Below are 12,086 nucleotides of genomic sequence, written 5' to 3' on the forward strand. Positions count from 1 at the left end.
TTATACCATATTTACCTTGTTATAATATCAAATATAAGCTTTTTACTTCTCTGAGAAATTTTGTATAAAATAAAATTTTCTATTTTCTTGATAGTGTGGAAAACTTATGTGAACCTCATATCTTTGGAAGGAATGGGGATTTTGATTACTTTTTTATCATGGATCCACTTGAGATTGCTTTAAAATGTTATAAAAACTATGGATCCTTTCTTCATTAAAATGAATAGTTATATATTTGCTCAAAGTTTTGCACACAAGCTCATGTGTCTTAATGAGCTAATTAAATCAAAATCACAAATCACTAACTGCTGCATGGGTCAGAATTCTACATTGTTCCCTTTCAAATTTTGTCTTCTGTTCATTTTGGCTATTGTCTCACTTTGCTCTTATATTGCTTTTAGGTATAATATAGATTAAGCTAAATGTTCTAGTTATTTCTTCTATCATCAAACTTGTTTTAATGTGGACTAGTCATGAGATATTTCAAGAAATTACAAGACACAAAAGAAGTTACCAATATTGTATATTTAAAATACGAATGTATTGTAAGTGAAACAATGGACTCTATTAAAATTGTGTAAGCAAAACTAAAAACGAGGTTTTTTTTTAAAAAAATAGGACCTTATTTTATTCATATGAGTAAGACTTAATGATTTAGTTGCTTGAAATGGCTATAGTTGATTTTTACCTGATTTAGGTAAGATAAATTGCCCCAGTGTTTACCTAAAACTGATCATGAACTAAGAACATTTGTTACCCACCCTCTAGTCCTACGTTCACCTTTACCCTTTCTTCCTTCACAAACATGCACCCTAACAATACATCCCATCCTGAGGAGCTAATTAGAGCGTCCATCTGCACACTGATTACTTGTTGGCTAGCAGAACAGTTGATATATTATATTTTTTTAGCCTCCAGGTTTATCAGGTTTTTTGGTTTTTTAGACAACCTCTACTGCACAATGTGTGCCAAATAGCCTGGAGAGGTAGCAATGGACATCGGGAACTGAAACTTCACCTCTCTTCTGGCAATACAATATGTTACTAATGAGCTTCTGTTTTGGCTCCTAAAAAGTAATTTAATTCACAAATCTCCCTCAATGCCTATATTAGAATTCCTCACTTGCTAGAGCATGCTCTGTCACTTCATGTGTTCTTGCTCTATTTGCCCTGTCTGAAACTGTTCCTTAGAAATGTTCCCCCTCTTTAAACCAACAGGAAAAAAAAAAAAAGGGAAAACATGCTTCTGAGCCACATTTCCAAATGGTACTTGGTATGAAGAATTCTTCTCTTATTTTTATCTCCATTTGGAAATGATTTCTGTAATATTGCCTTTCAGCTCAAGTGTGTGAATGTGCCCTGGGGATTGCTGTAGTGCAAGCTACTTGAATCATAGGACATTTTTACATGATACTTGAAATTTTTTCATATTCAATTGAGAAATGAAATTGAGAACCAAAATCATTTGTACATAGCTTTGAATTCCCTGCACTCATTTTCTCTATAGTAAAAAGCAGACCTGTGTAATAAGAAGCATTAGAGAGAATGCAATTTACTGCTAAATCAACTATTTGTAGGACATATGTGATAGTGACTGCGGGGGAACAGATGCCTGGTTTTCATTCCCTTCTTTATCGCTGACTTACTATACAACCTTTATCCATGCAATTAACTTCTTTTACTCTTTATTCACCTAATTTAACTATAATGGCCATTTTGAAAACCACAAAACTATGCATTTATTTTTTTCCACTTAGCTTTTTGTGATTCTAGTTGATGTAAATAAAATTTTAAGAGGCGTTTAATAATAGAGATTATCTTTTCTGCAAATATTTTGGCTCAGTTCCCCCTCCAACTTTAAAGTTATCAATCAAGTGCTTGCAAAATTATAGAGGACAGAATGGGCTCTGTTTGATTTCCTCTGTGATATACACTAAATTAGACCTATTAATATTGCAAGTCAAGGCATACTGGTGGAATATGAAATGAATTCAGTGGATTACAGGCAATTTTTTAAAAAGTAAAGGATCCGCTTTTTTGTTCTGTTTTGTGTGTGTTTATGATTATTGAAGAACAATGTAAAATATGTTTATTACTATGAACTAAGGTTACAAATAGCCTTGAAAATCTTCTCCTGGATTCTTTATTTTGATGTTTTATATGAGTGTGTGTGTGTGTGTGTGTGTGTAAAGATATATATATATATATATATTTGCATTAAATATTAAATATTAAATAAATATTATGAGCATATGTATTTGTGAGTGTGAATATATTTTAATTTACCACTTCTTCCTCTTCAAATTTACTTTTTCCCCCTAGATTAAAAACCATTTTTGAGTGATCATTTTTAAGCCACTGTATCAGATATGCTTGGCATACAACAAACTACACATAATATATACAACTTGATGATTTTGGAAAAACTATATACACCTAGGGGAAATCTTTATTACAATCTATGCCATAAACCTATCCATCATTTTCAAAGGCGTCTTTCTACCTTAATTGTTTTTATTCCTTTTTGTGATAAGAACATTTAGTATAATATCTATGTTTTTAGTAAAATTTCAAATATATAATACTATATTGTTGACTATAGGCAGTATGCTATAGAGTAGATCTCTAGGACTTCTTTATCCCATATAACTAAAACTCTGTACCCTTTGATTAATACTTCACTGTTTCCCCTAATACATCAAGCCCTGGTAGATCATCATTTTACTCTTTGTTTCTATGGGTCTGGCAAATTTAGGTTTATAATATAATTAATTAAGTAGTATTTGTCCTGCATCTGACTTATTTCATTTGGCATTAGCATAACATTCTGCCGATCTATTTGTATGCTCAAAAAGACAGGATTCCTTTCTTTTTCTTTTAAGGGATACAATCTTTCACTATATTTATCTATTGCTTCTTTATCCATTCATCTGTGAAAGGATATTTGGTTGCTTCCATGACTTGGCTATTGTGATTAACGCTCCAATGAACATGGGAGTTCCAATACTGTTTCTGTGATTCTGATTTCCATTCCTTTGGAGAACACCAAGAAATATAACTGCTGACGCATATGGTAGTTTGCTTTTAAGTTTTAAGGAAACTTCACATGGTGCACCAATTTAACACCATCAGTGTACAAGGGGTACATTTTCTCCACATCCTTTCCAAGGTTTGCTTGTTTTTTTACTTGTTGATAATAGCCATCCAAATAGGAATGAAGTAATATCTCATGGTGGTTTTGATTTGCTGATGATTATGGTTATTTTTGTTGAGCACGTTTTATCCATCTGTTGGCCATAAATACATCTTCTTTGGAGAAATGTTTGTTCGGTTCCTTTGTCTACTTTTTTAAGTCAAGTTATATGTTACAAAGTTACAATTATAGTAATCATGTGGTACTGACCTAAAAACAGACTTATGCAACAATGGAACAAAATAGCCCAGAAATATAACCACACATATGCAGTACAATTCAAGAAAGGTACAAGGAATAAAAATGGAGAAAAGGATAGTCTCTTCAATAAATGTTGGGAAAACTAGGTACCTACATGCAAAAAGAGTGAAATTGGGCAATCCACACAGAAATTAATCCAAAATGGATTAAAGAATTAGAAGATTTGAAATAATAAGTGAAAGAAAAGTGACCACAACACTCGGAGCAACCAAGAGATGTTTATTGCAGCAGTGCAACAAAGGAGAAAAGAAAGAAAGAAAAAGAGAGAGAGACAGAGAAGAAAGAGAGAGCAAGAGAAAGAGCAAGAGAGACTGAGAGAACAAAAGAGAGAGACAGAGCAAGAGAAAGAGGGGCCTGGCAGGAGGGAGTTTTTATAGCCCAAATCTAATGGGGCCTCTGGGTCTGCAAGCTGCCTTGTTGGCACAAGGGTGGGGGGGGTTAAGTGTTCAGCCTTGAGTGGGGGTTGAGTGTTCAGCTTTGATGCAAACAGGTGATAAAGGACCAGACAGAGGGGGGTTTGAGTTCGTGGGCTATCCTGCAGCTAACATTTGTTCAGCCTGCCCTGAAGATAACATAGTTCAGCCTGTCCTGCACCTAACAATAAGAGTCCTAGAGGAAAACATAGGAAAGAGGCATCTTGTCATTGTCCTTGACAATGATTTCTTGGATGTGACATGAAAGGCACAGTCAAAAAATAAATATAGACACTTGGGACTACATCAACTAAATAGCTTCAGCCCAGTAAAAGAAACAATCAACAGGATGAAAACACAGCCTATGGTATGGCAGAAAATCTTTTTCAAACTAGATATCTGTGAAAGGCTTAATATAAAATAAATAAGTAATCTTCCTATAATTCATAGCAAAATTAATTATTCAATCAGGTGACAGTTTTAAAACATTTTCTTCTTCATAATATTCAAATACATATTGATACCAGTCTTATCATGAGGAAACCATCAAACAAATCAAAACTGAAGGACAACCTACAAAATTCCTGGCTCATAATGGTGAAAAGTACCAGGGTTATTCACAACTGTGGAAATGAGAAACTGTTACAACTGAGAGGAGTCTAATGGGACACAAAAGCTCAGTGTAAAATGGCATTCAGAATGGGATTCTGGAAAGGAAATCACAGTAAAATTACAGAGATTTGAGTGAAGTATATATTTAAGTAAATAATAATGCTTACTGAATGTAACAAATGTATACCAATGCATAATGATAAAAGCTAAGTGTGGCACACACAGGAACTCTCTTATATTATCTTTGCAACTCTTTAAGTATAAATATTTTCTAAAATAGAAATAGTCAAGTATAGATTGAACACTTGATTCAATTTTACTAATTATAATTACCATGTGAGTCACCTAAATCTTTAATATTAACAGAAATCATCAATGTTTAGATCCAAATACCTTGAGTTTTTTTGTCTGACTCTTTATACAAAATAGAAAAGTTTATATTATCATATTAGGAAGTAATTAAACTCCACAAAATAGGGGCATTCATCTATGGTTAAAATATAATATTAAAGTTAGTCATTAACTTAAAAATTGTATTCATTTAGATTTCAAGGGAAACAACAAGTTGTTTGTTATAATGAAAATAAAATGGACAAAGTACTGCCTGTCTACTTTGGTAATAATTAGTAAACAGAGGTACTCAACAAAATCCATGAAATTGTCTTTGGAGGGAAAATTACAAAATAAAAGTGTTTTTAAAATATTTTTTTTTAAAAATTTAATTTGATTCTGATCCTCAAGCACGGAAACTGATGTCATTCTTAGATAACTAGGAAAATTTGACATTTTTAGCTAAGTTTCAAGACTCTAAAATTTAGCGCTTACTTCTGATTTACTTGAAACCACAGTTGTCTCTGTTCACTTGTGTTGTCCTTCAGAATGTAGCTCTCCAGGCTAATAACGATTGTTCTTTTGTTTTCTCATCTGGGTTTTCTCATGTTCTTCAATTCATGAAATGTTATAATAATTTCAGAAAATTTTTACCTTCATGGATATTGTGCATTGCAGTATCTGCTGTTTACCTTCAGGATCACATGGCTGACTGGGAACATGGCTTAGCATATCTAGATTACCTCATTGCTGGTGAAAAACGAACTCAAAGCAAGTTTCTACCAGGTGCCCATTTTTTGCTAACCATCTTGAAGTACAAAAACTCTGTGTCAAATAATTCTAAGTATAAGACCCTCTATATTCGATTTCCACTTTTTTTTTTGTTTTCTACTTTGTTAAAGGATGATTCACACCGAAGATGCATAATCCTTTCACTTTAATTTTCGTTACATTCAGATACATTTCTGAAAATAGTGGAATGAGAAAAATATATATATCTATTCTAGGAAAATGATACTTGCTGAATGCAAATTAATCACAAACTTTATTTTAAAACAATATTATAAAGAAATTATTTAAAAAGTTCTTCAAATCAAAATAAGGAACAGTTACTTTTACATGTTCCTGATTTATTTCCAAAATAGTTTTCTCCAATGAAAAGATTAGTTTTTAGAATTTTGATTATTTTTTTATTTGTTGTTTCCAGATGTACATGGTAATAGGGTATATTTTGACATATATACATACATGGAGTGCAACCCATTCCAATTAGGATCCCATTCTATGGTTGTACATTCTTTGGAGTTACAGTGGTTGTGTATCAAACATGAGCATAGAAAAGGTATGTCTTATTCATTCCACTGTCTTTCCTATTCCTATCCCCCACCCTTTCCTTCATTCCCCTTTGTTTAACCAATGAGTTTCTATATTTCCCCTCCATACACTCCCTAGTTATAAGTTAGCTTCAACATATCAGAGAGAACATTCAACCTCTGTTTTTTGGGGACTGGCTTATTTCACTTACCATGGCAGTCTCCAGTTTCATCCATTTACCAGAAAATGCCATACTTCCATTCTTCTTTATGGCTGAGTAATATTCCATTGTGTATATATACCACATTTACTTTATCCATTCATCTGTTGAATAGCACCAATTCTCACCCTGCACAAAACTCAACTCAAAGTAGATCAAGGACCTCAGCATTAGATGAAAGACCCTGCCCCTACTAGAAGGAAAAGTAGATCCAGCTGTCCATCATGTCAGCTCAAGAATGGACTTCTTCAATAAGACTAGAAGCACAAGAAGTGAAATCAAGAATCAATAAATGGGATGGCATCACACTAAAAAGCTTCTTCACAGGAAAAGAAACAATCAAGAACGTGAATAGAGCGAGCACCTATAGAATGGAAGAAAATCTTCACCACATGCAACTCAGATATAGCATTAATCTCCAGGATATATAAAGAACTCAAAAACTTAACAAATACAAAAAAATTAATAAATGGGCAAAGAAACTAAACAGGCACTTCACAGAAGAAATACAAATGGTCAAAATATATAGGAAAAAAGTGTTCAACATTTCCAGCAATTAGAGAAATGCAAATCAAAACTAGTCTAAGATTTCATCTCACTCCAGTCAGAATGGCAATTTTCAAGTATATAAGCAACAATAAGTATTGGCAAGGATGTGGTAAAAAAGACACACTCATACATTGCTGGTGGGACTGAAAATTGGTGCATCCACTCTGGAAAGCAGTATGGAAATTTCTTAGAAGGGTTGGAATAGAACCACCCTTTGACCCAGTTAATCCATTCCTTGGCTTATACCCAAAGAAATTAAAAACAACCTACTACAGTGAAACAGCTGCTTCAATATTTATAGCATCTCAATTCACAATAGCCAAACTATGGAAAGACTGCTTGTATAATAATTGTGCCTCAGCATTTGGTAACCAAGCACTCATCTTTGGAGAGTAGTGACTTGGATCATGGCTTCTGACTGCCTCGTGGCTGCGTTTGTGCTGGGAACTTCCTGTGCAAAGGTGCAGGTCAAGAATGCCCAGTCCCTATGGTGACATGCAGCCTGTGGAAACTCGTGCAAAGGCACAGAGTTATAATACTCTGGACCTTAAATTCAGACATCAGCTCTTAGGAATGGAGAATTCTTAGCATAAAAAGAGAAGCCTAATATCTTACCAGTGCTGCATCCTTTAGTCTCCCTGCTTTGCAGAAACTTTTTCACAAATAACCTTTTGATAATAAAATCTATATAATAAACTTGCTGAGCTAGCTCTGGGTCATTGTTCCTCCATCAAAGGATAGTGTCCAACCTGGCCTGAGCTTTCTCTCTATATGTGTTTGTCTTTTTTCAATCTGCCATTGCCCCTCACTAGGTTTCTGAATTAATGGCTGCATCAGAGTGGCCCAGGCACTCATCCTTTTGGAAAGAGCTTTTTCATAGAAAATTAATTTTCCCCTTAAGTTCCACAGTCATTGGGTTTACTTTTATCAATGGTCAATGAATGAGATGGAGATCTAGAGGGGATTGGCTTGAATGCAAGACTACTTAACTCATCTAATAGGAGCAGTGCCCTCTGAAGTGGCCCCCTAGGTGTGAGATTTATGACTCAATTAGAAGGTGATTGGGCAGATGAACTTTCAGAATAGGAAAAGAAGGTTCTGCTATTAATTCTTATCATTTGCCTTACTAGTTATACTTACTGGCTGAAAAGATCAGTATGTCCTAAAAATATAAGAAAAGCATTTCCTTTTAGTTTCATCTTTGAAATAAGTGTGTGTGTGTGTGCTTGTGTGTTTGTGTTTGTGTGAATGTGGGTGTGATATAGCTTAATGTTAAGCTTATATTATTAGGTTTTCTGGAGATAGAAGTGGTTTCTTGGAGACATAAATCTTTGAATGATCACCTTCATGAATCTCAGACTTCTGTTACTGAGATGGTGAATTGTCCATCATCTCGGTGAACTTGGAGTCACTACCACTTTTTTCCAACACTGGAATATATTTTACTTGCATTCTCATTGCCTGCATTAGAAAAGTTGAAGTGAAGTGTTAGACACTATGGTAGTGCTAGTCAGACATGATAGTTGCTGTCCTTGATGACTTGTACTTTGCATCTTTGCCTTCTTCCCACCCAGCCTGAGCTTCAGCTTCCATTATTAGTAACTTTTTTTTTTTCAGTTCTCCAACTCTTAACCACTTTTTTTTCTTGTGTGTGAGGGGATACCGTGGATTGAACTCAGGGGCACACAACCACTGAGCCACATCTATAGCCCTTTTTTGTATTTTATTTTGGGACAGGGTCTCACTGAGTTGCTTAGTGCCTCACTATTGCTGAGGCTGACATTGAATTTACGATCCTCCTGCCTCAGCATCCGGAGCTGCTGGGATTACAAGCGTGTGCAACACTGTGCCCAGTTTAACCACTTTGTTTTTTTGTACTGGGAATTGAATCCAGTCGTGTTTTACCACTGAGTTATAACCCTAGTCCTTGTTTGGGAGGGAGGGGGCAGTATCTTGCTAAGTTTCCCAGTCTGGCTTTGAACTTATGATCCTTTTGACTCAGCCTCCGGAGTCACTGGGATTGGAGGTGCACCATCATGCCCAGATATTTTACACTTATTTTTGCTTCTCCTTTTCTTCCAGAAATATATTAGCTCAAGTCCCTATATTAAAACCATTTATTTCTGTAAAACTGTTTTCCTAGTCAAACTCAGAATAAAATTGTCCTTGAAATTAGCGAAGGGGAAAATAATGTTACACAAAACAAAGCAGTAACTATCCATACTATGTACCATACACATTTAAATCCTGAGAAATTAAAATCTCAGAATTATTAAAAATCAAGAAGAAAATTGATTTTCTGTATTTTTGACTACATAAAGTAACTTTTCTGATATGAATAAAGTCTCAATGTCTTGAAAACATTAGTTGGGACCATCTGAAAAAGCTGCATTTGTGGATCAAAATGGTTGAAAGTTGATAACGTTATATATCTAAATCTAATAATTTACATAATGCAGGAAAATAATTATTTGTAAAATGTAGAGGTAGATTAACATTTCCTCCTAGGTGGCATTCAAGTGGTAAATAAGCACTTGGGGAATGGTGCACAAAAACTATGAGGAGTGTACTTGAGTGGAACATTGGTGACTTCAGAATTTAAAAGGGAAATGAAAACTGGAGGAAAACTTTCAAGACTTTTCCAATTTAAAAGTGTTTTCTTGCTGTCAAGCCTGAATTATTTTCTATAACATAAGAACATCATATGACTTTGGAAGAAATTACATTTAATGCAATTTTTTTTCTTTCAGCATAGTGAACCTGTGCTAGTTTGGGACTACACTTTTCCATTAACTAAGCAAATACATTATGATCAGCTCTAAGATTAATTAAGGTATTTCTAGCCCTTGTTCATATTTAAGTTTTGGCTTCCAAATGATGTGCCCTACTGTAGTTTTTATTATGTATTTAAGAATGAATTGAAAAACATTTATGTTGGAGTCCTTGGTTACTATTATAAAAACTGAACTTAGCCTTTGTTTTCTTTTTCTTTCTTCTAATTAAACCCAGAAATAAGAAACATTTAAAAGGACAATTTCAGAACAGCTGCTTCAGGTACAGTGTGAGAAGTCTGGCAGGTATTTATTTTTTAAAGTGGTGAGATTAATGTATTCTAATAATAATGAAATGAGGTATGCAAAGAAGATTGCCTATAAGTCAAGAAAGGAAAAAAAATGTAAAATGCAGTTAGGAGAATGTAAACCCTTTCCTATAATTTGTAAGGCATTAATAACCTAGAGTTATTGCAATAATTCAAACCAACATTGTGAGACCCAATGCTTTATTTGGTGAATTTCTGCTTCGTAGCAATGCTTAAAATAGGACAGAAGCAAATGCATACCTTTTACCACATCATCACATATATTTCCTGAACTTTTTAAACTCTAATTTGTAAGGTTCCACCATTTCCCCCCCCCACACACACACACACAACTTTTTGTTAAATGTGAATTTGTACAATTATTTTTTTTTCATTTCATTCTTAAATGCTTTAAAGTCCATGGATCCAATAATGCTGGTAGCTCCTTTAGACTTCAGTTTGGAAGGAGCTCATAATTTACAGATAAAGTGATTAACTAAATAACAATGCTTATGTGAAAATGTAAATAACACCTCTGAATATACTGTTATTATAATCTTCACAAGTAAAACCTCTCTCTCCTCAAATATTTGGTTATTTTGTTCTTTATATTTTATTAATGTCTGAATAATACTTTCATATAAATTCCATATTAGACTGAATTATTTTACCTACAAATAAGGGAAACCTTAGCTTCACTTGTAGTTAAAAATAAGAAGAGATGAACTTACATGGTAGGCAGCACAGACTTAGGCCAGATTCCTGGGATGTTTGCTTTGGTTTCTGAATGATGTTATCAAGAGCTGTAGTTATTTCTATATCGTCTCTGCCACTGAAAATCAGATTAAGAAATCTCTTGAATTGTCTTCCAGCAGAAAATAGGATGAGAAGCATCTTTGTTTTTATCCAAAAAAAAAGACTTAACTAACTTCATAGTAAATCCTAAATAAAAGAACAGTAGAGACATTAATTTTAAGAGGGCTATCTCTGTGTTATAATGATTCTCAAAATTCCTTAAAATGCTTTCAGAAATTCCAATTGTCAGAACTGTGTGCACCTAGTGGAGAGGTAGAGTATAGAACATAAAATGGAGAAAAACTTGTAAATAGTTCATGGGATATGAGGTATCAGGATACATTTGACCTCTATTAAGGGAAATATTAAAAGGATTTACAAAAAACAAAACAATGCTACTTCTTTCTTTGGAAAAATGTAGTTATTTTTCATAAAGAATATTATACGTATTGACCAGCTATAGGTTTTAAATAAATTGATATTTTAATTCACTTTAATTTATGTAAATGTTGACAGATATAATAGACATAATCAAAAGCTCTCTGAGCTCATTAAAGATATTTATTACTGGGTACCACTGCTGTGCTTCGTGTTATATACCATCACCACCAAGAAAGGAGAGACTGAGGGATGTTATTCTTATGGGCAGGCCTTTCAAAAGATCACTCAGAGAAATTTAAATGTGTTCTTTGCAATTTTCAGATACAAAGTAGTGATGTTTGATTTATACCTAAAAACCTTAAAATGAGTTTTAATGAGAGCATAGAGGTGCCTTTATTGCATTAAGCCAAACCTACAAGATATTGTTGTGGCCAGGAATACATAAGTACTTACTTCAAAACAGATAACAGTATTAGGTAAAGAAATCCATTACAGTGTCATCCCTGATCCCATCATATAGGGGTGACAGAAATACGGAGAAGAAAGCATCTATCTACAGCTAGAACTGACTCTGCATGAGAAACAACTTGATTTTTCAAAGATTCTTCAAAAACAGAAGTATATTATTTTTAGACTATGGAACTGCAATAAAAGGGACCCATAAAATTCCCACAAAATTGTCTCTTGAGACTTTACTGATGAACAGGATGGGGTGATTTATGGGAAACCATAACTCTCTTGAGTAAAACTAGAAAAGCTAGATTGAATTTAAAAAGAAAAAATATGTTTAAAAGAATCAGAGAAGCATATAGGACTGAAGCCTATAGGACTGACAATACTCAGTATAACAAATGGTGAAAATCCAGAGAAAAGTGTAATATTAATTTGAGGCTTTTTTTTTCTTGGTAAATTTGACAATTTATTTCCCCAAACAAGTCTG

Source organism: Marmota monax, unplaced genomic scaffold (genome assembly GCF_021218885.2).
Source record: "Marmota monax isolate L192 unplaced genomic scaffold, Marmota_monax_Labrador192_F-V1.1 WCK01_AAM20220418_F8-fsc00056, whole genome shotgun sequence".
Classification (NCBI taxonomy): Eukaryota; Metazoa; Chordata; class Mammalia; order Rodentia; family Sciuridae; genus Marmota; species Marmota monax.